The 25,224-nt window shown below is 42.6% G+C and overlaps 1 long non-coding RNA gene across 6 annotated transcripts; it reads left to right on the top strand.

The window, feature by feature from the left end:
• Nucleotides 1–10,996: 10,996 nt before the first annotated feature.
• LOC109742258 (uncharacterized) lies at nt 10,997–25,224 on the top strand. 6 transcript variants are annotated; one of them, XR_002227816.4, is made up of 4 exons: nt 10,997–11,745; nt 11,862–11,944; nt 12,213–13,169; nt 23,613–25,224. It is a non-coding gene; the product is annotated as an uncharacterized lncRNA (long non-coding RNA). The 6 variants fall into 6 exon arrangements; XR_002227817.4 differs by having other exon boundaries at nt 10,997–11,748; XR_005764493.3 differs by having other exon boundaries at nt 10,997–11,944; nt 23,616–25,224.

The raw sequence follows: 25,224 nt of genomic DNA, 5'->3' as shown, positions 1-25,224 counted from the left end.
TTCAGAATCTGGTCCCGGGCGGAGTTGAGATGCAATGGAACCACCCCTGTCGGCAGATGGAACGGCCCAAGGGTGCCGAACAGTTGCTCGCACAGCCAGCCGTGGCCATTGATTGACAAGTTGTGGGCGGCTCCTGGGTTCATGCGCGTCCTATCAGCAGAGTTCCCGTACTGCCAGGCAAATCTGTCCCTCTTCTGCAACAGTGCAATGCGGCGCCGGAGGAAGTCAGCTCCCACTTGCTCGATGGTTAGCCCAGCAGCCTTGAGGCGAACAATCATGTTCATTGCCAGGCGATGCATGTTGTCTGTGAGACCTGGCTTGCTCCAGTCGCTGTCGCGCACGACACATTCCGTCCGCGCCGCACGAAACTCCAGGGCATCTTTGTCTTGAATCCAGCACCAATCCGCCCTCTATTCATCCCATCTGCCGCATTGCTGACCAGGGAGATAATCTCAGTCCTCTTTCTAGCCCCGAGGAATCCAACTGATATTTCCCGAACGGTCCGATTTGTCTTCGACCCGTGGGGCAAAGAAATGCCTGAATAAATCCACGTTGGGGGAAAATCTAACAAGATTCTCGCACAGATGGTCGAAGATTTCCATGCACACCATTGCATTGGTCGTGAAATCCAGAAGGTGGAATCCATACACCGTCATCATGGCAACGAAGAAATCAAAGAAGGGGGAGGCGAGGCCGCAGAAGAAGTACGCGCAGAAAAAGCGGTACAAATTTAACGGAACCTTGTCCCCCTCCGACAAAACCACGCGCGCTCCATGCCATTTCAGGACTTCCCTCCCCCACATGTACGCATACTTTGCAATCAGGGTGTTGGCATCCAGATTTGACGAGAAGAAGACCACGTCCTCCCACCGCTTCTGGTCCAACTCCTCCGCCTTCTTCTTCTTTCCTTCTGCGGTGCTATCCCTTGTGGTGGCCGCCCGCTTCCCCTTCGCACCCGCATACTTTTTCCCCATCTCATGAGCTCACTGTATGGACCGAAGATCTGGCGGAGCTTTGGGGGTGAGTAATGGCAATGAAGGCAGTTGCTTGGCTTAGGGAAGAAGATGATGGGAGAGGAGACAGATACGAATGAGCAACGCCCCTTCACATCTTTTCCTTTTATTGGGAACAGACGAGAGGGCTGGTTCTTCGCTATCTTTCTCCAAAAATTCACCGTTTTTGCAGGAGCATTACCCATTAACTGCTACTATTCCACGACCTGCGATAATTATGCGAAGTGGACGTTGGATTGACCGGTCATCATGACAACCGTTGCACGTGTAGCACTTCTTCGGCACGTGTCTGTGCACAGTTTGAGGCCTAACCCAACGTGCCCAGCGACACGTATGGCTCAGGCCCGGGGGCTTTTGTCGGGGTACACAAACAGGGGTGTATGTTTCCCCTGACTTGTGCATGGACAAGGAAGCTTCAGCCTCGACAACCAAGGCTTGACGAAGGTGTGACGACCACCAGCATATAATAACAAGAACAAGACAAGCAAGACAACAGAGCGCCGCCTTGGGAAAGCCTCCCTTGCCGGGCAGGAGTGCCTGGTCAGGTTGAGGCAGCCCCAAGGACAGATCCAAGACTTCCCCGGCAGGCTTGTCGGGGCTGCCAAGGGTAAATTTCCCCGCCAAGATACCACCGCTCCACCGCACGACAACACAAATCACCTATCAATGCGGTGTCGAGCCTCCAAGTGATTAAGTGGCTTCCACTAAGCACGTGGTAGCCCATTGGAAGACAGATTATGCTTATGTGACACCCGTCCATGAGTGTGTCAAGCAGATGAACTAGAGATGATTAAGTGGCACGGCAGGCTTGCCAGGCTTCACCCTCCACATGACACCTAGCAGTGCATTTAATGCACTTTTTCCTAACTGGTAGAGTTAGGTATGATAGCACTGTTAGCTATCTAATCACTAGATAATGACAGTTTCGCCACTATGGTTGCCCCTTGAGCTATAAAAGGAGGGCCATGGCAAACTAGAGAGGGATTAGGACCCTACACACTTGGACACGCGTAGCTGCTCTTCCCCCGAGGTAACCTTGCCGGGCTCGAGCGTTGCGTACCATTGTGCTCCTCCACTCAATCCATCAAAGCAGGAGTAGGGTCTTATGCCTCACAGCGGCCCAAACCTGGGTAAAAATCACCTGTGTCATAGCCGTCGCACTGCCCCCATGGCTTTCACTCTTTGTGAAACGTGATCTCCCCCTTGCCGAACCACAAAGAGGCTCATGGCCCCATAGGTGGCCGTGTCCATCCATGGCCCCATATTTATTTATTTATACAATTTGGGACACCTAGGTTCCTGGGCACCTTGCATACAAACCGTTGGATTACACTGAGATATGTGCACTGGTACTAGTACTAGAGTGTTTCTTTAGGAAATAGTTATTGCTAATTATTGATTGATATGGACACTTAAATGCCCACATTAGAATGGAAAGCGAGAATGAACAATTAATGGTCACATGCATGGTACGTGCACTATTCTACAGAGAACAAGAATTCATATTTTATTGATGTTGCATACCTTTTTGGAGAAACGTATGTCACATGGCACCATATTCATGTTATACATTTGAAAAAATAGTTTGTGTGTATAATATCTTAGGTACATATACATACCCAAAAAAAAGAGTATATCATTATTAGGTATGTCCCCATTAAAACTATATTATTTTTGGATATGTTTTCAAGGCATATACATGTACTAAAAATGAGTTTGTGAGTACAATATCTTAGGTATATGTACATACCCTATATATTAGGTATATGTAAATTATACAATTTTTGGGTATATCTCCAGTATCAGTTACAGGTATGTCTCAACAGAATATACATGATAAAAAATATGTTCGGTTATGTACCGTCCAAAGTATATCAATTTTGTTTATATCTACAAAGCATGCGTATAATGAAAAAGGGTATGCGGGTATAAAATCCTAGGTCCACATTGTTGGAAATATGCCCTAGAGGCAATAATAAAATGGTTATTATTGTGTTTCCTTGTTCATGATAATTGTCTATTGTTCATCCTATAATTGTATTAACTGGAAACCGTAATACATGTGTGAATACATAGACCACAACATGTCCCTAGTGAGCCTCTAGTTGACTAGCTCGTTGATCAATAGATGGTTATGGTTTCCTGACCATGGACATTGGATGTCATTGATAACGGGATCACATCATTAGGAGAATGATGTGATGGACAAGACCCAATCCTAAGCATAGCACAAGATCGCGTAGTTTTTTTGCTAGAGCTTTTCTAATGTCAAGTATCGTTTCCTTAGACCATGAGATTGTGCAACTCCAGGATGTCGTAGGAAGGCTTTGGGTGTACCAAACGTCGCCACGTAACTGGGTGGCTATAAAGGTGCACTACAGGTATCTCCGAAAGTGTCTGTTGGGTTGGCATGAATCGAGACTGGGATTTGTCACTCCGTATGACGGAGAGGTATCTCTGGGCCCACTCGGTAATGCATCATCATAATGAGCTCAATGTGACTAAGGAGTTAGTCACGGGATCATGCATTATGGAACGAGTAAAGAGACTTGCCGGTAACGAGATTGAACGAGGTATGGGGATACCGACGATCGAATCTCGGGCAAGTAACATACCGATAGACAAAGGGAATTGCATACGGGATTGATTGAATCCTCGACATCGTGGTTCATCCGATGAAATCATCGTGGAACATGTGGGAGCCAATATGGGTATCCAGATCCCGCTATTGGTTATTGGCTGGAGGTTGTCTCGGTCATGTCTGCATGGTTCCCGAACCCGTAGGGTCTACACACTTAAGGTTCGGTGACGCTAGAGTTGTTATGGGAAATAGTATGTGGTTACCGAAGGTTGTTCGGAGTCCCGGATGAGATCCCGGCCATGACGAGGAACTCCAGAATGGTCCAGAGGTGAAGATCGATATATTGGATGAAGGGTATTGGAGTCCGGAATTGTTCTGGGAGTACCGGGTGACGACCAGCGTGACCGAAAGGTGTTTCAGAAGGCCCCGGCAAGCGTTGGGGGGGCCTTATGGGCTAAGGGGAGGGGGCACACCAGCCCACTAAGGGGCTGTGCGCCCCTCCCAATCCCTTTCACGTAACCTGGAGAGGTGGGGGCGCCTCCCCTAGGGCAGCCGCCCCTCCCGGCTTGGGGGGCAAGTTTCCTAGGGGTGGGGGCGCCCAAACCCATCTAGGGTTTCCCCTGTGGCCGCCACCCCTCCCCTCGGGAACCCTAGGGCGCCTCCTCCACCCCCCTTCCCCCTATATATAGTGAAGGAGGGAGAGGGCAGCCGCACCCCTTCCCTGGCGCAGCCCTCTCCTCCTCCAACTCCTCCTCCTCCTCCGTAGTGCTTAGCGAAGCTCTGCCGGAGAACCACGGGCTCCATCGCCACCACGCCGTCATGCTGCTGGAGTTCTCCCTCAACTTCTCCTCTCCCCTTGCTGGATCAAGAAGGAGGAGATGTCCCCGGGCTGTACGTGTGTTGAACGCGGAGGTGCCGTCCGTTCGGCACTTGGATCGGATCTTCCGCGATTTGAATCGCCGCGAGTACGGCTCCATCAACCGTGTTCTTGTAACGCTTCCGCTTAGCGATCTTCAAGGGTATGAAGATTCACTCCTTCTCTCTCATTGCTAGCATCTTCTAGATTGATCTTGATGACACGTAGGAAAATTTTAAATTATTACTACGTTCCCCAACAGTGGTATCAGAGCTAGGTCTACGCGTAGATTCTATGCACGAGTAGAACACAAAGTAGTTGTGGGCGATGATTTGATCAATTTGCTTGCCGTTACTAGTCTTATCTTGATTCGGCGGCATTGTGGGATGAAGCGGCCCGGACCGACCTTACATGTACGCTTACGTGAGACAGGTTCCACCGACTGACATGCACTTGATGCATAAGGTGGCTAGCGGGTGTCTGTCTCTCCCACTTTAGACGGATCGGATTCGATGAAGAGGGTCCTTATGAAGGGTAAATAGCAATTGGCATATCACCGTTGTGGCTTTTGCGTAGGTAAGAAACGTTCTTGCTAGAAACCCATAGCAGCCACCTAAAGCATGCAACAACAATTAGAGGACGTCTAACTTGTTTTTGCAGGGTATGCTATGTGATGTGATATGGCCAAAAGGATGTGATGAATTATATATACATATGTGATGTATGAGATTGATCATGTTCTTGTAATAGGAATCACGACTTGCATGTCGATGAGTATGACAACCGGTAGGAGCCATAGGAGTTGTCTTAATTTATTGTATGACCTGCGTGTCAATGAAAAATGCCATGTAATTACTTTACTTTATTGCTAACCGTTAGCCATAGTAGTAGAAGTAATAGTTGGCGAGACAACTTCATGAAGACACGATGATGGAGATCATGATGATGGAGATCATGGTATCATGCCGGTGACGAAGGTGATCATGCCGCGCCTCGAAGATGGAGATCAAAGGCGCAAGATGATATTGGCCATATCATGTCACTTTATGATTTGCATGTGATGTTTATCATGTTTACATCTTATTTGCTTAGAACGATGGTAGCATAAATAAGATGATCCCTCACTAAATTTCAAGAGATGTGTTCCCCCTAACTGTGCACCGTTGCGAAGGTTCGTTGTTTCGAAGCACCACGTGATGATCGGGTGTGATAGATTCTAACGTTCGCATACAACGGGTGTAAGCCAGATTTACACATGCGAAACATTTAGGTTGACTTGACGAGCCTAGCATGTACAGACATGGCCTCAGAACACAAGAGACCGAAAGGTCGAACATGAGTCGTATAGTAGATACGATCAACATGAAGATGTTCACCGATGATGACTAGTCCGTCTCACATGATGATCGGACACGGCCTAGTTGACTCGGATCATGTATCACTTAGATGACTAGAGGGATGTCTATCTAAGTGGGAGTTCATTAAATAATCAGATGAACTTAATTATCATGAACATAGTCAAAAGGTCTTTGCAAATTATGGCGTAACTTACGCTTTAGTTCTACTGTTTAAGATATGTTCCTAGAGAAAATTTAGTTGAAAGTTGATAGTAGAAATTATGCGGACTGGGTCCGTAAACTGAAGATTATCCTCATTGCTGCGCAGAAGGCTTATGTCCTTAATGCACCGCTCGGTGTGCTGAACCTCGAGCGTCGTCTGTGGATGTTGCGAACATCTGACATACATGTTTTGATGACTACGTGATAGTTCAGTGCGTAATGCTAACGGTTTAGAATTGAGGCGCCAAAGACGTATTTGAAACGTCGCAGAACATGTGAGATGTTCCAAAGACTGAAATTGGGATTTCAGACTAGTGCCCACGTCAAGAGGTATGAGACCTCTGACAAGTTTCTTAAGCCTGCAAACTAAGGGAGAAAAGCTCAATCGTTGAGCATATGCTTAGATTGTCTGAGTACTACAATTGCTTGAATCGAGTGGGAGTTAATCTTCCAGATGAGATAGTGATGGTTCTCCATAGTCACTGCCACCAAGCTATTAGAGCTTCGTGATGAACTATAACATATCAGGGATAGACATGATGATCCTTGAGCAAATTCGCGATGTTTGACACCGCAAAAGTAGAAATCAAGTAGGAGCATCAATTGTTGATGGTTAGTAAAACCACTAGTTTCAAGAAGGGCAAGGGTAAGAAGGGATACTTCATGAAACGGCAAATCAGTTGCGGCTCTAGTGAAGAAACCCAAGGTTGAACCCAAACCCGAGACTAAGTGCTTCTGTATTGAGGGGAACGGTCACTGAAGCAGAACTACCCTAGATACTTGGTAGATGAGAAGGCTGGCAAGGTCGACAGAAGTATTTTGGATATACGTTATATTAATGTGTACTTTACTAGTACTCCTAGTAGCACCAGGGTAATAAATACCGGTTCGGTTGCTAAGTGTTAGTAACTCAAAATAAAAGGCTACGGAAACTAGCTAAGGGTGAGATGAGGATATGTGTTGGAAGTGTTTCCAAAGTTGATGTGATCAAACATCGCACGCTCCCTCTACCATCGGGATTGGTGTTAAACCTAAATAATTGTTATTTGGTGTTTGCGTTGAGCATAGACATGATTGGATTATGTTTATCGCAATACGGTTATTCATTTAAGGAGAATAATGGTTACTCTATTTATTTGAATAATACCTTCAATGGTCTTGCACCTAAAATGAATGGTTTATTGAATCTCGATCGTAGTGATACACATGTTCATGCCAAAAGATATAAGATAGTAATGATAGTACCACATGCTTGTGGCACTGCCATTTGAGTCATATTGGTATAAAATGCATGAAGAAGCTCCATGTTGATGGATCTTTGGACTCACTCATTTTTGAAAAGATTGAGACATGCGAACCATGTCTCTTGGTATATATGCATGAAGAAACTCCATACAGATGGATCGTTTGGACTCGCTTAATTTTGAATCACTTGAGACATGCAAATCATACCACATGGGCAAGATGACTGAAAGGCCTCGTTTTTCAGTAAGATGGAACAAGAAAGCAACTTTGTTGGAAGTAATACATTTTGATGTGTGCAGTCCAATGAGTGTTGAGGCATGCAGTGGATATCATTATGTTCTTACTTCACAGATGATTTGAGTAGATGCTGAGTATATTTACTTGATGAAACACAAGTCTGAATTATTGAAAGGTTCAAGTAATTTTAGAGTGAAGTTGAAGATCGTCGTGACAAGAGGATGAAATGTCTATGATATGATCATAGAGATGAATATCTGAGTTACGAGTTTGGCACACAATTAAGACATTGTGGAAAAATAATTCACAACTAATACCGCCTGCAACACCATAGTGTGATGGTGTGTCCGAACATCATAACTGCACCCTATTGGATATGGTGCATACCATGATGTCTCTTATCGAATTACCACTATCGTTTATGGGCTAGGCATTAGAGACAACCACATTCACTATAAATAGGGCACCACGCAATTCCGTTGAGATGACACCGTATGAACTATGGTTTAGAGAAACCTAAGCTGTCGTTTCTTAAAAGTTTGGGGCTGCGACGCTTATGTGAAAAAGTTTCAGGCTGATAAGCTCAAACCCAAAGCGGATAAATGCATCTTCATAGGACACCCAGAACAGTTGGGTATACCTCCTATTTCAGATCCGGAAGCAAAAGTGATTGTTTTTAGAAACGGGTCCTTTCTCGAGGAAAAGTTTCTCTCGAAAGAATTGAGTGGGAGGATGGTGGAGACTTGATGAGGTTATTGAACCGTAACTTCAACTAGTGTGTAGCAGGGCACAGGAAGTTGTTCCTGTGACGCCTACACCAATTAAAGTGGAAGCTTATGATAGTGATCATGAAAACTTCGGATCAAGTCACTACCAAACCTCGTAGGTCGACAAGGATGCGTACTACTTCAGAGTGGTACGTAATCCTGTCTTGGAAGTCATGTTGCTGGACAACAATGAACCTACGAGCTATGGAGAAGCAATGGTGGGCCTGTATTCCGACGAATGGCTCGAGGCCATAAAATCCGAGAGGGTCCATGTATGAAAACAAAGTATAGACTTTGGAAGAACTACTTGATGGTCGTAAGGCTGTTGGGTACAGATGGATTTTAAAAGGAAGACGGACAATGATGGCAAGTGTCACCATTAAGAAAGCTCGACTTGTCGTTAAGATGTTTTCCGACAAGTTCAAGGAGTTGACTACGATGAGACTTTCTCACTTGTAGCAATGCTAAGAGTATGTTGGAATTATATTAGCAGTTACTGCATTATTTATGAAATCTTGCAGATAGGATGTCAAAACATTGTTTCCTCGACGATTTTCTTGAGGAAAGGTTGTATGTGATACAACCAGAAGGTTTTGTCAATCCTGGAATATGCTAACAAGTATGCAAAGCTCCAGCAATCCTTCTAAGGACTGGAGTAAGCATCTCGGAGTTGGAATGTACGCTTCGATGAGATGATCAAAGATTTTGGGTTTATACAAAGTTTATGAGAAACTTGTATTTCCAAAGAAGTGAGTGGGAGCACTATAGAATTTTTGATGAGTATATGTTGTTAGCATATTGTTGATCAGAAATGATGTAGAATTTCTGGAAAGCATACAGGGTTATTTGAAAAGTGTTTTTCAATGGAAATCATGGATTAAGCTACTTGAACATTGAGCATAGAGATCTATAAGGATAGATCAAAAACGCTTAATAGTACTTTCAAATGAATACATACCGTGACAAGATTTTGAAGGAGTTCAAAATATATCAGCAAAGAAGGAGTTCTTGGCTATGTTACAAGGTGTGAGTATTGAGTAAGACTCAAGACCTGACCACGGCAGAAGAGAGAGAAAGGACGAAGGTCGTCCCCTATGCTTTAGACGTAGGCTCTACAGTATGCTATGCTGTGTACCGCACCTGAAGTGTGCCTTGCCATGAGTTAGTCAAGGGGTACAAGAGTGATCCAGGAATGGATCACATGACAGCGGTCAAACTTATCCTTAGTAACTAGTGGACTAAGGAATTTTCTCGATTATGGAGGTGGTAAAAGAGTTCGTCGTAAAGGTTTACGTCGATGCAAACTTTGACACTAATCTGGATGACTCTGAGTAGTAAACTGGATTTGTATAGTAGAGCAGTTATTTGAATAGCTCCAAGTAGCGCGTGGTAGCTACATCTGTAAGATGACATAGAGATTTGTAAAGCACACACGGATCTGAAAGGTTCAGACCCGTTGACTAATAACCTCACTCACAAGCGAGATATGAACAAACCCCATGGGTGTTGGATTCATTACAACACATAGTGATGTGAACTAGATTATTGACTCTAGTGCAAGTGGGAGACTGTTGGAAATATGCCCTAGAGGCAATAATAAAATGGTTATTATTGTATTTCCTTGTTCATGATAATTGTCTATTGTTCATGCTATAATTGTATTAACTGGAAACCGTAATACATGTGTGAATACATAGACCACAACATGTCCCTAGTGAGCCTCTAGTTGACTAGCTCGTTGATCAATAGATGGTTATGGTTTCCTGACCATGGACATTGGATGTCATTGATAACGGGATCACATCATTAGGAGAATGATGTGATGGACAAGACCCAATCCTAAGCATAGCACAAGATCGTGTAGTTCGTTTTGCTAGAGTTTTTCTAATGTAAAGTATCGTTTCCTTAGACCATGAGATTGTGCAACTCCCGGATACCGTAGGAAGGCTTTGGGTGTACCAAACATCACAACGTAACTGGGTGGCTATAAAGGTGCACTACAGGTATCTCCGAAAGTGTCTGTTGGGTTGGCACGAATCGAGACTACAGATTAGGAAATTTTAAATTATTACTACGTTCCCCAACACACATACACATGGGAAAAATCATGTGTGGGTATTGGCACGTAATGTGCATTCCTAAAACTTAAAAGAATCGTGTATGGGTATTTGTACGCATGAAAAAATCATCTGTGGGTATCAGCATGCATCATATTTTCCTAAAAGTAAAATAATAATTTGGGTCACATTTTATATTATATGGTCATCTTAATTTGTATAGAAACATTAGGAGTTAAAAAGTGTGACCCGGCCTTATATTATTTGGTCGAATCTGATACCTTAAAAATAAGAGCGTACATACATACCCTCTTTGTTTGGAAAGAAATCATTGCTAGGAAACAATAGTATATTTGTTTTTTGGAAAGTAATCAATGACCATTGATGGTTGTAGTACTTGCAAACAAATTTGGAAAGTCATTTTGTCGTGCATTGTACAGCATGCACTACAAATGTGAGTTGCCATATAATGGGTCTAGGTGCCCCAAATAATTTACCTATATATATAGGACAGGGCTATTCTGTTATAGTATTATGTTACCCTCCGCCCTATAAGGGCCCGATCTGTAGTATCTGAACCGATGGTGCCCGAATCAAAAGAACAAGAAGAAAACCTAGCCCACCCACTCCCGCATCCCCCCAAATCCACCTTCTCCGGCTGGATCCCGGCGATGGCCAGCCCCGCACCTTTTCCCCGTCTAGATCCCGGCGACGCCCCGCTCCCACCTTCTCCCCGGCTGGATCCCTGCGACGCCCCGCTCCCACCTTCTCCCCGGCTGGATCCCAGTGCCGCCCCTCCCCCACCTTCTTCCCGGCGCCGCCCCTGCTTCCACCTCCCGGCGATGCGCCGCCCCCACCTTCCAGCATCGCGCCGCCCCCCACCTCCCGGCCATGCACCGCCCCACACCTCCTGAGCGACGCCCGCCCCCTACTCCGCCTGGCCAAGCGCCACCACACCACCGGCCTGCTCACCGACGAGGCCCTCCTCCCCTACTGTTGCCATGGCCGTTCGTGCCCCTCCCCTCCCCTCTCTCTTCCCGGTGATGTTGACCACCACAGCCAGGCCCGCTTCTCGTCGATGGCCAGATCCAGGACACACCCCGAGTCTTCACCGACCCACCTCTTCCCTCCTCTCAGCCTCACGATCCCCGTCGCCCTCCTGGTCGCAGCATCTAGCCAATTCCGGCGAGGCCTCTGACAGCCGGACGCGGTGACCTCGAACTGCCAAGCATCCTCACTTGAACGGCTCTATCCTCTTCTAACATGCACATTCTGCTCCTCTCCTCTGCTTTCTCTCTCGCGCGGGTGCTGCTCCTGCTCCTCTCAAATCTCACTTCTGCTGATGCTGCTCCTTTTGAATCTCACTCCTGCTGCTGCTCTACACTAGTAATTGTTGATGCTACTTCATCTCTACCTGAGAAAAGATCATAGTGGTGATGCTGTTTTGATTCCCTTTACCTTTACCAGTACTAATTGGTCATTAGCATCAGGGAAGAAGGCTTCCCCACGCCAGTACAAGCTTTTTAATGTGTGCATTTTGTTACAGCAAAAACTGAACAGGTGGCAAGACGAATATAGTTGTTATTAAACGCCCAACTGGTGCATGGAATTGAGGAAATTGATGCACTGGTTTGTGCTTTGCTCATTCCGTTGCTACATTGTTTTGTGCTTGGGAATAGAGTAGGTATAGCAGTCTAACATGTATTCTATCATCGATTCATAACAAAGAAAATTTACATGATAGTTTGATGAAAATAGATTTAAATTTGAAGCAATGATCAGTTCGAATTAAAAACAATGATCAGTTCAAATTAAAGAAAATGGTCGGTTTGAATTAAAAACAGAATAATATGTTTCTAGAATCAGAATAATATTTTGTTGCTATCGGTGATGACAGGGTGGTGTACACGGAGCTGGAGGTCGGCAAGTCGGGCAAGGCCACAGGAGTTGAACTACAGAAAAAATTATATCAGCCCAATAACAGAAAAATATCAGTTCAAAATATATATGCAGGAGGTTGGGAGCAAAAAAACTGGCCACGGCGCACCTCCACCTCCCTGCCGTGGCATGCCTCCACATCCCGGCCGCAGGCATGTGCAGTTACTGATTGCTTCTTGCTTCCACTTTTTATCATGATTTAGTGTGTGCAATATAGGAGTGCTTTTTGTCTTGGTAGATCAGCTGCTCAACAACATAATCATGTACCGCTCAGTACATGTATTACTGCTAGGGGGTTCAAAAATCAGAACTCAAAAAGTTCAACCTTGGTGGTATTGTGCACATGCAAAATTAGATAAATACTTGTTAAAATTGCTCCCATTATTTGACGTATTCCATGCAATGCTTACTAGATTGTTCTAAAAAAAGTGTCATGTATTTGTGAATTTACTATTGGTATAGCAGTTAAATATGTATTATATCACCGGTTCATAATGAAATGCAGAAACAGTTCGATGTGTGTATATGCATCCGTTCATACTTGTCATTTCTTTTTTCCTTTGTTGTTTTTTCTTGGTACACATGTGGTTCAGGAAAAAAAGTGATCCAAAGTTCAAAGAAAAACCATTGTGGAGTTGATCTTTCAAAGCCAAGAACGCCTGGATATGTCGTGCCCACTGGCGCAGGAGAAAAAACCAGATGCACATGTTCATATTTTGAGACACACTCAGTTCAAAATCTATGTTTAGTTCAGTGCAATTCTTATTTTACTTAAGCCCAGTTTATTATTGTATTGTAGTGTTTTAGTGCACTTTTAGAACTACTTTCGTAGTTGTGGAGGTTCATAAAGATGTCAAAGTTCATGGATATATAACATAAAGGTTCAAAGATCAAACGAGGATAAATTCACCTGCAGGTAATATTGTTCTTTCCTCTTAACTCTTAATTAGTACCTTCCATCCATCTGATCTTATGGTGAGAGTTGATTTTTAGAGGCCTTGCTGCAAAAGCTGAGTATTCAGTTCGGGTACTAGATTTTAATGCACCATTTGCACTAAAAAACATGAATATTATCAACTAAAAAATGTATCACCCAACCTACCACTATTCAATTGTTTTGCTGATGTACTCGAGTGATGGGCTATGTGTGCATGTTTGTGGCTGCGAAACCTGACATGTGTTCAGAGTGATCTTGCACTGTTGAGATTGAATTTTGAATCTTGGTCATGACTTTACCTAAGACAAAGCATAGTTTAGTTTATTTTCTAAATTTAAAAAAAGGTCATGAAAACACTTGACATACAGATAAAAAAAGAACTATATAAAGATCATGCCTTGGTTTGCTGGAGACTTGTGTTTGTGAGATCGATGTGAGTTGTTCTTGTAGTGAAAAATGTGCCATTTCCAGCATTGTTTTTTTTGCAAAGTAAAAAAAATCAGTAAGTTCACAAAGGTCAACCCTTTACGTTCAGAAGAAAAAAGAAGTTCCTTGTAAACAAACCACATGAAAGTTCATAGAGAGAAACTTTGTAAGTTCAAAATGGCTACAGGAAAACTTTGTAGGTTCAGATGGGTATAGAAAACTTTGCAAGTTCAAAATGGGTACGCCTAACAGTACATGAATAAAAAAACTAAACCCAACAAAGTCCATGTTGGTCGGTCTACAGTGTGTTGTCAAGAAGGTTGTTGGCCTTGGAGGCCGACACTGGCTGATCATCTACCTTCTAATTATTATTAGGCATATTGTTGGCACGCGAAATCGCCGCGCAACACCAGGATAACCGTTGTGCTTTCGTGACGATGAACAATTGCTTTATGAGCAAAGCAACAAAGATTTCCTCACTTTCGTGGAGGAGAACCGGCCGCTTTCCAGCGCAAAACGGCAAAGATCGCCAAACCCTAGGGCTGCTAGGGCTCGGCAGGAAGTAGCGACAGAAAATAGACGTACGTGAAAAAGTAGTTTGTATTGATAGATCGATTGTTGGGGCTTTTTCCAATCGGCCGCGGCCTTATAAATAAGGTACGCTGGACTTTGCGTATACAAGGCAAGACTTGGTTATGTAGCATGTCTTGCCGTATAGGAATACAACTCCAAAACTAAAACCGAACAGGACTCGATTCGGTTACGATGTAATACATGCATACAAAATCTGCATGCTATCTGTAGTACGTATGTAGGCCATATTCACGTACAAAGACTCTTGGATATATGAATAAAATATTCCGGCAAGGTCGCTATCACACTATATAATAAGGACTAATGACCCACCATCTGTGCTTGCTTTTGTTTAGGTGACTTCATTGCTCATGCTAAAATTCCTTCATCTTAGCAACCACGGTTTAGCCCAGCACATGAGAATTTGTTCATGTAGCCGCTAGTCCATACAGAATTCTATATACTTTTCTTGGGTAAAATAACTTCCTACGCCTGACAAGCCTGCATTCAAAATAAACAGCAAGTCCAAAAACATATATGTCAACCACACATTTAAATTAATTTGGCCCATAGAATACCTAGCAGCCAAATTATACATTCAACACATGCCCCCTGTTTTTGTTACAACTGGATTTATCAAAAACACCATAACAATACCTTAGGGCGATGTTGATCAATCAACCGGCCATATTATTTCTTAGGGCGATGTTCAAAGAATACATCGGCCAAAATTTCTTAGGGCGATATCTCAAATAATATATCGGCCAAATTTGCTCAAGCCTCCTGCCACATGCCAGGATAGTACTTCTTCAAATATTTCCCATTGAGAGCTTTGGGCAACTTCTCTCCCTGCAAAGATTGTACAAAATATGAATTTCCAGGAATGATCTCTACAACCTTATACGGGCCTTCCCAATTCGGCGACCATTTGCCGAATTTCCTATCTTTAGTTCCAATAGGTAAAATCGTTTTCCACACTAAATCTCCTATTTGAAACGATTTTTCTCTCACCTTTTTTATTATAAGCCTTGGCTACACTTAACTTCTCCTTCTCAATTTCTCGCAAAGCTCTTAATCTATCTTCTGAAATGTCGTCTATCTTATCCATCATCAGGTCATTATAATCTACAGCCGACAAATCATTTTGTCTGGCCACTCTAAGAGCTTGTAAATTAACCTCTACGGGTAACACTGCCTCCTGGCCATATACTAGATCATACGGTGCTACTTGAGTCGCTCCGTGCTTAGATATCCGATGAGCCCATAAAGCTTCCGAAAGTACCTCATGCCACCTTTTCGGATGTTCCTCAATTTTCTTCTTTATAAGTTTAATTAAAGTTTTATTGCTAGATTCGGCCTGTCCATTAGCTTGAGCATAATAAGGCGATGAATTTAACAACTTAATTCCTAAAGATTCGGCAAATTCACGAAATTGATGAGACATAAAAGAAGCACCTTGATCAGTAGTTAAAGTTTGAGGAATACCGAATCTGTGAATAATATGCTCTAAAACAAAACAAATAACCTCTTTATGAGTCATATTTTTCAAAGGAACTCCTTCAGTCCATTTAGTAAAATAATCTGTAGCAACTAGGATGAAGCGATGTCTTTTAGAAGACGAATGATGTATCTCACCAATAAAATCTAAACCCCATCCTCTAAATGGCCATGGCGTAATTATGGGATTTAACATAGACGCGGGCGCTAACTGTACATTACCAAATTTTTGGCATGCCTCACAACCTTTATAATACCGAAAACAATCCTCTAACAAAGTCGGCCAATAAAACCCTACTCGTTTTAATAACCATCGCATTTTGTGAGCCGACTGATGTGTTCCACATATTCCTTCGTGCACTTCACCCATAGCTATTCTAGACTGATCAGAATCCAAGCATTTTCAAAATAACCCATCTATTGTTCGGCGATACAACTCGTCATTAAACAAAGTATATTTTAAAGCTTATCGCCGAATTTTCCTATCTCTTGTTTGACTTGGATCCTTTAAATGATTAACTAGAGGAACTCTCCAATCACTTAATTCTAATTTATTTGCTAATTCGGTCGTTTGTGACCCATGCACCGAATCTGCAGTACATTGTACAGCTAGTTGTTCAACTGTGTTAGGCCCAAGTGCACCCCGTGGCAAAGTATCCATCATTATAGACTCAGCATGCATCGGCTTGTCTATTATAGAAAACATTCCTTTACTAATGTGATAACCGGATGCTTGCTGTGCTAAACAATTAGCTCTAGAATTCTCTTCTCTAGGTATATGATGGATGGTGAACGTATCTAGAGACTTAATTATGTCTAAACATCGGTCCAAATAACTATTTAATAATCCATCAAAACATTGAAATTCACCTTTAATTTGTTGTACTACCAGAAGCGAATCCCCAAAAGCATCTACATCCTTTACGCCTATATCAACTAAAGTTTGTAAACCAAACAGTAAAGCTTCATACTCAGCTTGGTTATTAGTGCAAGGATATTCCAAACGGACCGATGTATCATAAAAACATTATTAGGTAAAACTAAAACATTACCGACGCCTTGCCCTTCCCTACAAACCGATCCATCAAAATAAAGCTTCCATGGGCATATACTAACATAATTAATATTTTCATCATCTTTAATCCTATGATCAACAATGAAATCGGCGATAACTTGACCCTTCATAGCACGCAACGATTCATATGTTAAATCATATTCTATTAGTGCGTAAGCCCACTTTCCAATCCTACCACTAAGAATCGGTCGTTGCAACATATATTTAATGATGTTGGCCTGGCAAGCTACTACACACGTACTAGAAAGAAGATAAGGCCGAAACTTGGTACATGCATAGTATAAAGATAAGCATAACTTTTCAATAAACACGTACCGACTTTCGGCGTCGAGCAAACGACGGCTTAAGTATGCAATGATGTATTATTTCCCGCTGACCTCTTGCGCCAACACCGCACCGATCACCCTATCTTCTGCAGCAATGTACAGCCTGAACGGTGCACCGGACTTGGGCGCCCGCAATATTGGAGGATTCGACAAGCATTGTTTTATATAATTAAAAGCATCTCACTTCTCTGCCCCCCAAGTATATTCGGCTTCATTCTTTAGCCGAAGTAAAGGAACAAACGATTCAATTTTTCCTGCAAGGTTAGATATGAATCGTCTCAAGTAATTAATTTTTCCTAACAACTTTTGCACATCCCTTTTACACGTGGGTTCCTCCAAATTTCTAATTGCCTCCACTTTCTTAGGGTCAATCTCTATGCCATTTTCATGAATTATGAATCCTAAAAACTTACCAGCCGACACGCCAAAAGCACATTTGAGTGGGTTCATTTTTAATCCATACCGGCGCATCCTTTCAAAAGCTAATCTTAAATCGGCTAAATGATGATCAAACCCATCCGATTTAACAACTATGTCATCAATATATATTTCTAGTACAATGCCTAGAAGATCATGAAAAATTAAATTCATAGCTCGTTGGTATGTAGCACCGACATTTTTCAACCCAAATAATAAACCAACAAAACCTGGGCAACGAAAAGCAGTCTTAGACATATCTTGTTCGGCCATAAATATTTGATTATAACCTGCATTACCATCTAAAAAGCTAATTACTTTATGTCCCGAGGCATCATTAATAAGCATGTCGGCTATAGGCATAGGATATTCATCTTTTGGAGTAGCCTTATTCAAATCTCTAAAATCAACACAGATTCTAATATTGCCAGTATTTTTCTTTTCCACGGGCACAATATTAGAAACCCAATCTGCATATCTACACGGCCGAATAAACTTAGCTTTTAACAACCAATCAACTTCTTCTTTGATGCGGTCATACAAATTAGGATTGAAACTTCTATGAGGTTGTTTATACGGCCTAAAACCAGATTTAATAGGTAATCTATGTTCTACCAAATCTCTACTCAAACCGGTCATCTCAGTATAATTCCAAGCAAAGCAATCAACGAATTCTTTAAGTAATGAACATACCTTACTTTTCTGATCGGCTTTCAAGCTAGCTTTGATAAATGTAGGCCTCGGAATACTTCCATCACCAATATCAATTTCTTCAAGTGGGTCAGCCGATGAGAATCCCTGTCTAAGCTTTTCCATGTTATCAAAATCTTCAATAGTTTCATGCATATCGTTCTTTCCCGAATGATACTCCTCTGTGCGTCTCTGCAGCCACATAATATTGTCGTCTTTATTCATCATTTATATAGATAAATCATTAAGCCGAGCTACGTTAGCCGGCTGTGCATTTATAGGTACAAAACCATCTCTACCAATACTAATGTAATCATAGTCCGATAAATCCCTACCAATCAAACAACGCATCTCACCGTGTTGCCAATCAACCGGCGCCTCCGTCAAAGCAATACAAGAAGAATTGTCCGCCTCTATCACCTCAACATCATCATTAACCCACTGAATTAAGCATTGATGAAGAGTAGAAGGAATGCAGCAATTTGCATGAATCCAGTCGCGTCCCAAAAGAATGTTATACCGTCCTTTGACATCGACAACAAAAAACGCAGTCGGCAACGTTTTGCTTCCGACTGTGAGCTCCATAGAAATAACACCCTTAGCCTCGGACAATTCTCCTGAGAACCCACTAAGTCCCATGTTGGTCTTCATTAACTCGCTCTCTTTTCGGTTCAGTTTAGAAAATACCAAAAAGGGCATAATATTAACACCTGCACCGCCATCAACAAGCATGTGACCAATAGGCTTGCCGTCAATGCGACCTCTGATAAATAATGGCTTTAGGTGCTGTCCATGCTTCTCTGGTTTCTCAAATGTAGCATTCTTTGGGCCAAGAACAAGTTCAGCAATTTCAGCCTTGGGCGCGCGAAATTCAGCAGGCAATGCGAACACCATATTAACATCCATATCAGTTGGTACATCTTTATCATTCTCTGAATTTTCTGCAATAATAGTGTCATCCGTATTTTTATTTTCCTCAGCTGCGATGCACTTCTCCTTCCAAGTTTTTGTGGTTATCATTGGTTTATCTTGATTGAACCATTTATCACGCTTCTTCTTAGCTATCTCTTCCTTTATTTCCAATGTCTGCAGTCGCTGTACACGCCGTTTCTCAGTGTGAGTAAGTCCCTTTGGGCACCACTGAGGTGCTGGTTTAGTCCCTGGCGCGACTGACTTAATTTTGCTGCCCCCCGGGTCCTTTGGCATGTACCGACATACTGTTCCTCCTGGGATGAATAGTCTGTCTTTAGCTGACAAACCTCGTTGCTGATTAGAATTATGTCCGCGTACATTGATGGAATCCCAACGTGTGCATGTGTTGCTGTTATACTTCAAACCCATTGGAGGCAAACTCTTGGACGTTTCTGGGCCACAATTTCTCATAACTAAATCAGCATACGAACTTGCCGATTTATACTATTGACTAGTACGTGAGGATACAACATATTCCTTGTCTGACCGTGCATGCGCGTCATGCCCAGAATTAGTTTTCTCTTCAAATTGATTAGATTGGCCGGCTTGCCGCAACTTCACGTCATTACTTTTCTCCTCTGTACCAACAACTTTTGTTGAGACACTGCTTGTTTCTGTACAATTGACAACACCTTCATCTGACCGGTGTTCTGCTATTTTCAGACCATGAGCAGCGTCTAAATCATCTACACTTTTTCCGGTTTTAGGATCGGCACGTTTCACCGGCATCCATACGCGCTTGTAGTCGCCCTTATAGTTGTTGCGCTCTGCACTGCGTACCGGTGATCGACCTCCTCGAATCTCGATGGCGTTATGTGATCTAGCCTCCTCATTGAAACGAGCCATTTTCTCATGTACGTTTGGTCTGAACATAGGCATCGGCGGGATCCATCCCGGCTGAAAATAACCTGTTGTCCCTGTAGGATATGGCGCCTAACCCCCATGGAGGAAACTGCGGATACATAGGAGGTGCACAACCCCAATATGTCGGCTCCATTGCAAAATACGGTTGTTGGTTATATGCACTTCCTTGCCATTGCTCATGACCGCGAGGTCCAGAAGGAGATCTTGGACGCTTATTACCTCCGAGCTGATTAAACACATTGCTGGTCTTGCGGGAGGTATATTTTTCCAACAACATGCTAATTGTTGGCTTTGGCCTTGGAGCTTGTCTCCTCCCTCCGTTGACTTTCCACACTCCTATTTCTGGATTTTTTTGGTTTGATCATCCTTGGAGGAGCACTGTTATCAACAACGTTTTTCTCTCTTGCGGATTCGGTCTGATCCGACCGAATAAGCATTTTTTACTCTCAAGCTCGACCACATTGATAGGAAAAGGGTCGCTGTCGAGCTTCATCTTAGAACCTTCTGTAAACGTCAATCGTCCTTCATTGATGGCCGATTGTACCTGTCGACGAAACACGTTACAATCATTAGTAGCATGAGAAAAAGAATTGTGCCACTTACAATAAGCTTTTCTACCCAATTCTTCTGGAGGTGGAATTACATGACCTTCTCTCACTCTAATTAATTTATTCTGCGGTAACATATCAAAAATTCTATCACACTTGCTAACATCAAAAGTGTATTTAATTTCATCTCTTCTAGCAGATGTAGGTTTCAAAGCAGAACATGCAAATGGTTTTGACTTTGGTGCTTGAACCCATTCGGCTACACATATGTTAACATCATCCTCACTAGCCGAATCACTATCATAATTTAAGGCATTAACCACATGGTTATCCTTCTCTTTATTTCTGTTTTCTTTAAACCGACTGTATTGTTTAATTTCCTTAGCCCGGTTTTCCTGCGCCAAAGCCTTCTGCAAAACTTGATTAACATCTAAAAATTCTTGCCCTTCTAGTTTATCCTTAATATGAGCGAGTAGACCCGAAAAGGCAAGATCGCCTAAATCCTTTTCGGCTATGGTCAAGCTGAAACATCGGTTTTTGACATCCCTAAACCTCCTAATATAATCATGAACATGCTCATTATATTTCTGCCTAACCATAGTTAAATCTGAAAGCCGAAGTTCTGTTTCACCGCTATAAAAATACTCATGAAATTTTTGCTCCAATTGTGCCCATGTTGAAATAGAATTAGGAGCAAGCGATGTAAACCAAGTAAATGCAGTACCGGACAAAGATAAAGGAAATAATTTTAATCTAAAAACATCCGATGTGCCGACCTCGCTGCATTGTGCTAAAAATTGTCCTACATGCTCAAAAGTAGATCTACCATCTTCCCCCGTAAATTTAACAAAATCTGGAATTCTAAAACCACGAGGATATGGTGTCGAGTCAAAGTAATCAGGGTATGGTTTTTGATATGCACGTGCCCTACCCTTAGGTTCTAAACCAAATTCTCTAAGTATACTAGCAAGCTGGTCCTTAAAATTATCATTGGGCTGTAGAGAACTTGTTTGTGGATCAGATGGAACACAAGCACGTGGTGGGAGCTCCGGCAACGAAATTTGAGCATGTGAAGTTTGCAACCGAGACCCACTAAAGTATGAATCGGGTACCGGCCCATACGGAACCCCGGTACCGACAGGCGGCAGTGGTGGCGTACTATATGCCACTGTCCGATAACTAGGTTGTTGCATATTAGAATTAAACCCAAAACTTCGGTTATTGCTATTGTGATTTTCTGGAACTAAAGTCGAAACAATAGGAGCAGTAGTACTAGGAACAAAATTATTAGCCGAACTACCAACATAGTCCCGGCCATCCAGATTATTGTTTAAAGGGACGTGAGGCTGCATAGCATTAGCCGATGCACTAGGCGTATGTATATTACTTGGCAAATTGTTAAATCTGCTACTGTCTGGTGGCATCGGTCTTTTTCCAGAATACTCATCATTGACTTGCAGCACTAATGAGCGTACATGACCAGGTAGACAATTTTCAAGATCTTTATTAAACTGCACCTTAAATTCTTCAAGTCTATTAGCTACTGCTCGAGTAATTGTACGTGTCGTATTTTCCATATCAGAACCATATTTACTAACTACGGACACATCAATTAGATGAGCAATTTCTTCAGTTGAGTTTTTTACCTGAGCATCGGAAGGGCTCGGAACTACCTTTTTGACGACGCCGTTCCTCGTCTTCGCGTATCCAGCCAACTTCAGCTTCAACCTCTCAACCTTTTCTTTCTCAAGCTCCTCTTCAAGCTCGCGCCGAACATCTTTCGACAGATCGTCGAGTGTGACGGCGATGACGTTCTCCGGGTCGATGTCACTCCCGTTCTTGGACTCGGTACTCATCGTGTAGCTCTTCTCTTCTCATCCCCAGCGGAGTCGCCAATTGTGTTGGCACGCGAAATCGCCTCGCAACACCAGGATAACCGTCGTGCTTTCGTGACGATGAACGATTGCTTTACGAGCAAAGCAACAAAGATTTCCTCACTTTCGTGGAGGAGAACCGGCCGCTTTCCAGCGCAAAACGGCAAAGATCGCCAAACCCTAGGGCTGCTAGGGCTCGGCAGGAAGTAGCGACAGAAAATAGACGTACGTGAAAAAGTAGTTTGTATTGATAGATCGATTGTTGGGGCTTTTTCCAATCGACCGTGGCCTTATAAATAAGGTACGCCGGACTTTGCGTATACAAGGCAAGACCTGTTACGTAGCATGCCTTGCCGTACAGGAATACAACTCCAAAACTAAAACCGAACAGGACTCGATTCGGTTACCGTGTAATACATGCGTACAAAATCTGCATGCTATCTGTAGTACGTATCTAGGCCATATTCACGTACAAAGACTCTTGGATATATGAATAAAATATTCCGACAAGGTCGCTATCACACTATATAATAAGGACTAATGACCCACCATCTGTGCTTGCTTTTGTTTAGGTGACTTCATTGCCCATGCTAAAATTCCTTCATCTTAGCAACCACGGTTTAGCCTAGCACATGAGAATTTGTCCATGTAGCCGCTAGTCCATACAGAATTCTATATACTTGTCTTGGGTAAAATAACTTCCTACGCCTGACAAGCCTGCATTTCAAAATAAACAGCAAGTCCAAAAACATATATGTCAACCACACATTTAAATTAATTTGGCCCATAGAATACCTAGCAGCCAAATTATACATTCAACACATATACCACTGAAACTGCAGGTCACGCCCTCCTCCCGCTGTAGGTCGCGCCCTCCTCCCGCATAGCCTATTGGTTGGCGTACCGTGACCGCTCATCATATTTTTGGTATGAATTTGATGAATCTTCTTGATGCTCTGTTCTTATTCATCTAGACATTCCTCCTCATGTTGATTGTTTGTATTGTTTGTACCGGTTTCGTTCTTGCATGTATGTATTAGTTCGATGTTTTGGAGATAGCTCAGATTACTTCCAACTATGAAGATTGACATGGATATTTGGGGATGAGATTTTCAGGTACTAGTTTGGCACTGTATCTAACCCATACTAAAATATTTCAGCAGTTCAACAGGGGCGCGGGGTTCAGTTCGACGGTGACGAGCCAGGCAGCCGGCCTTCGCATAACGAACTGGTGCAGTTCGATCTTGTGCGAATTGGAAATCCCCTGATGCTGAGTGCGTCAGTACAACCCTACGCTTCGAGGCACACGTGCATCCACTTCACGTGTTTGTCAATTGTATTGTGCATTTTCTTGGTACCTTTGCTACTCTAGTTACATATCACTTGCGAAATCAAACAAAATTTGTTGTTCACTTTTCTGTGTTTTGGTGAATAATTCTCATGCGTTCTAGGGAAGTATGCTTTTAGTGTGCAAAATCCTAAGGAAAAATGATACATTTTAGTTTGCTTTGCCTAAGGGCATTGCTGAAACTTAAATTATGTCTCAACTATAGCCATCCATTTTGAAATCGATGTTACTTTACTTTGGGTGGTTTCTGAATCACATTTCACTAAAAAATGTAATAGTGAAATTATACTGAATACCTAAATTAAATTGCAGTGACAAAAACACCAACAGTCCATGCAGGGTCAGTGATGTAGGTTCAAAGAAAATTATTATTATGTAAACTTCCCTCTCCTGATGCGTATAAACAAAATAAAAGTTTCCAAGAGGTTATAATCACTGCTTACATGATGTTGAAAGGCAGGAAAGAAAAGCTGCTCTTAAATGTGACATGTAGTTTACTGTGCAAAAGAAATATATGTGTTCACAGTGGTCTTAATTCAGTTTCTTAGTTTAGTTCAATTTCTAATTTTTGTTCAGTTCAATTTTCATATTTTACTTCATCTCAATTCTTATTTTTTGTTCAGTCCAGTTTCTTGTTTTAGTTCCATTCAATTCTAATTCTAGTCCAGTTCAATTTCTAAATTTAGCTTAGTCCAAATCTTATTCTAGATTCATTTCAGCTCAATTCTTATTTTAGTCTATATATCTTCTTGTGCTTCCATACAATCTATTTTCTCGATGTACCTATGATATCCAGTTTGTTTTTTCAGTTCGGTACAATTTCTAAATTTCATTCAGTTCAATTCTCATTTTTTCCAGTTTCCTGAGTTCAAGGAATTTGACAGTCTTTAGTGTGTATATGCAAGTTCCAGTTTTCCCGTAGATGAAAATGACCCTTGAATGCAAATTTGCTAATTGCTCATGTGTGATTTTACCCTTATGATTGTGTACAACAGTGAAAGGTTTAGATGGTTGAGATTGGTCAAGTTCCTTTCTATTTCAATTGGTCTCCAAACTGAATAACATATACTTTGCTGATGTGGATTTGACAGTCATCAGGGAAGAAGACCTCGACCTATGGCAATGACGGCCGCACATGCCACACGCTACCAGATTCGCCGCCCACAGCTGCAACCTTCGACCGGCACGGCTTTTGTTTCCCCCGCACCCGACGCCGCCTGGGCCCTCCAGGCAACGAGACCATCGCCGCCCCATGCTCAATCTAGAGTTCTTGTGTGTTTGCATGTAGGTGGTCGTACAAATGCCCCTGAGGATGCTTTTTTTTCCTCGAAAATGTTACTTGTGTTTCTAAATTTGACATGATGCCGGTTGCTAAACTGGACGCACTTGCATAGTAGCTATATCATCTAGCTACTTGCTCTCTA

Source organism: Aegilops tauschii, chromosome 7 (assembly GCF_002575655.3).
Source record: "Aegilops tauschii subsp. strangulata cultivar AL8/78 chromosome 7, Aet v6.0, whole genome shotgun sequence".
In the NCBI taxonomy this organism is placed as follows: Eukaryota; Viridiplantae; Streptophyta; class Magnoliopsida; order Poales; family Poaceae; genus Aegilops; species Aegilops tauschii.
The sequence above is the reverse complement of the archived record's forward strand: the minus strand, read 5'-3'. Positions and strand labels throughout refer to the sequence as shown.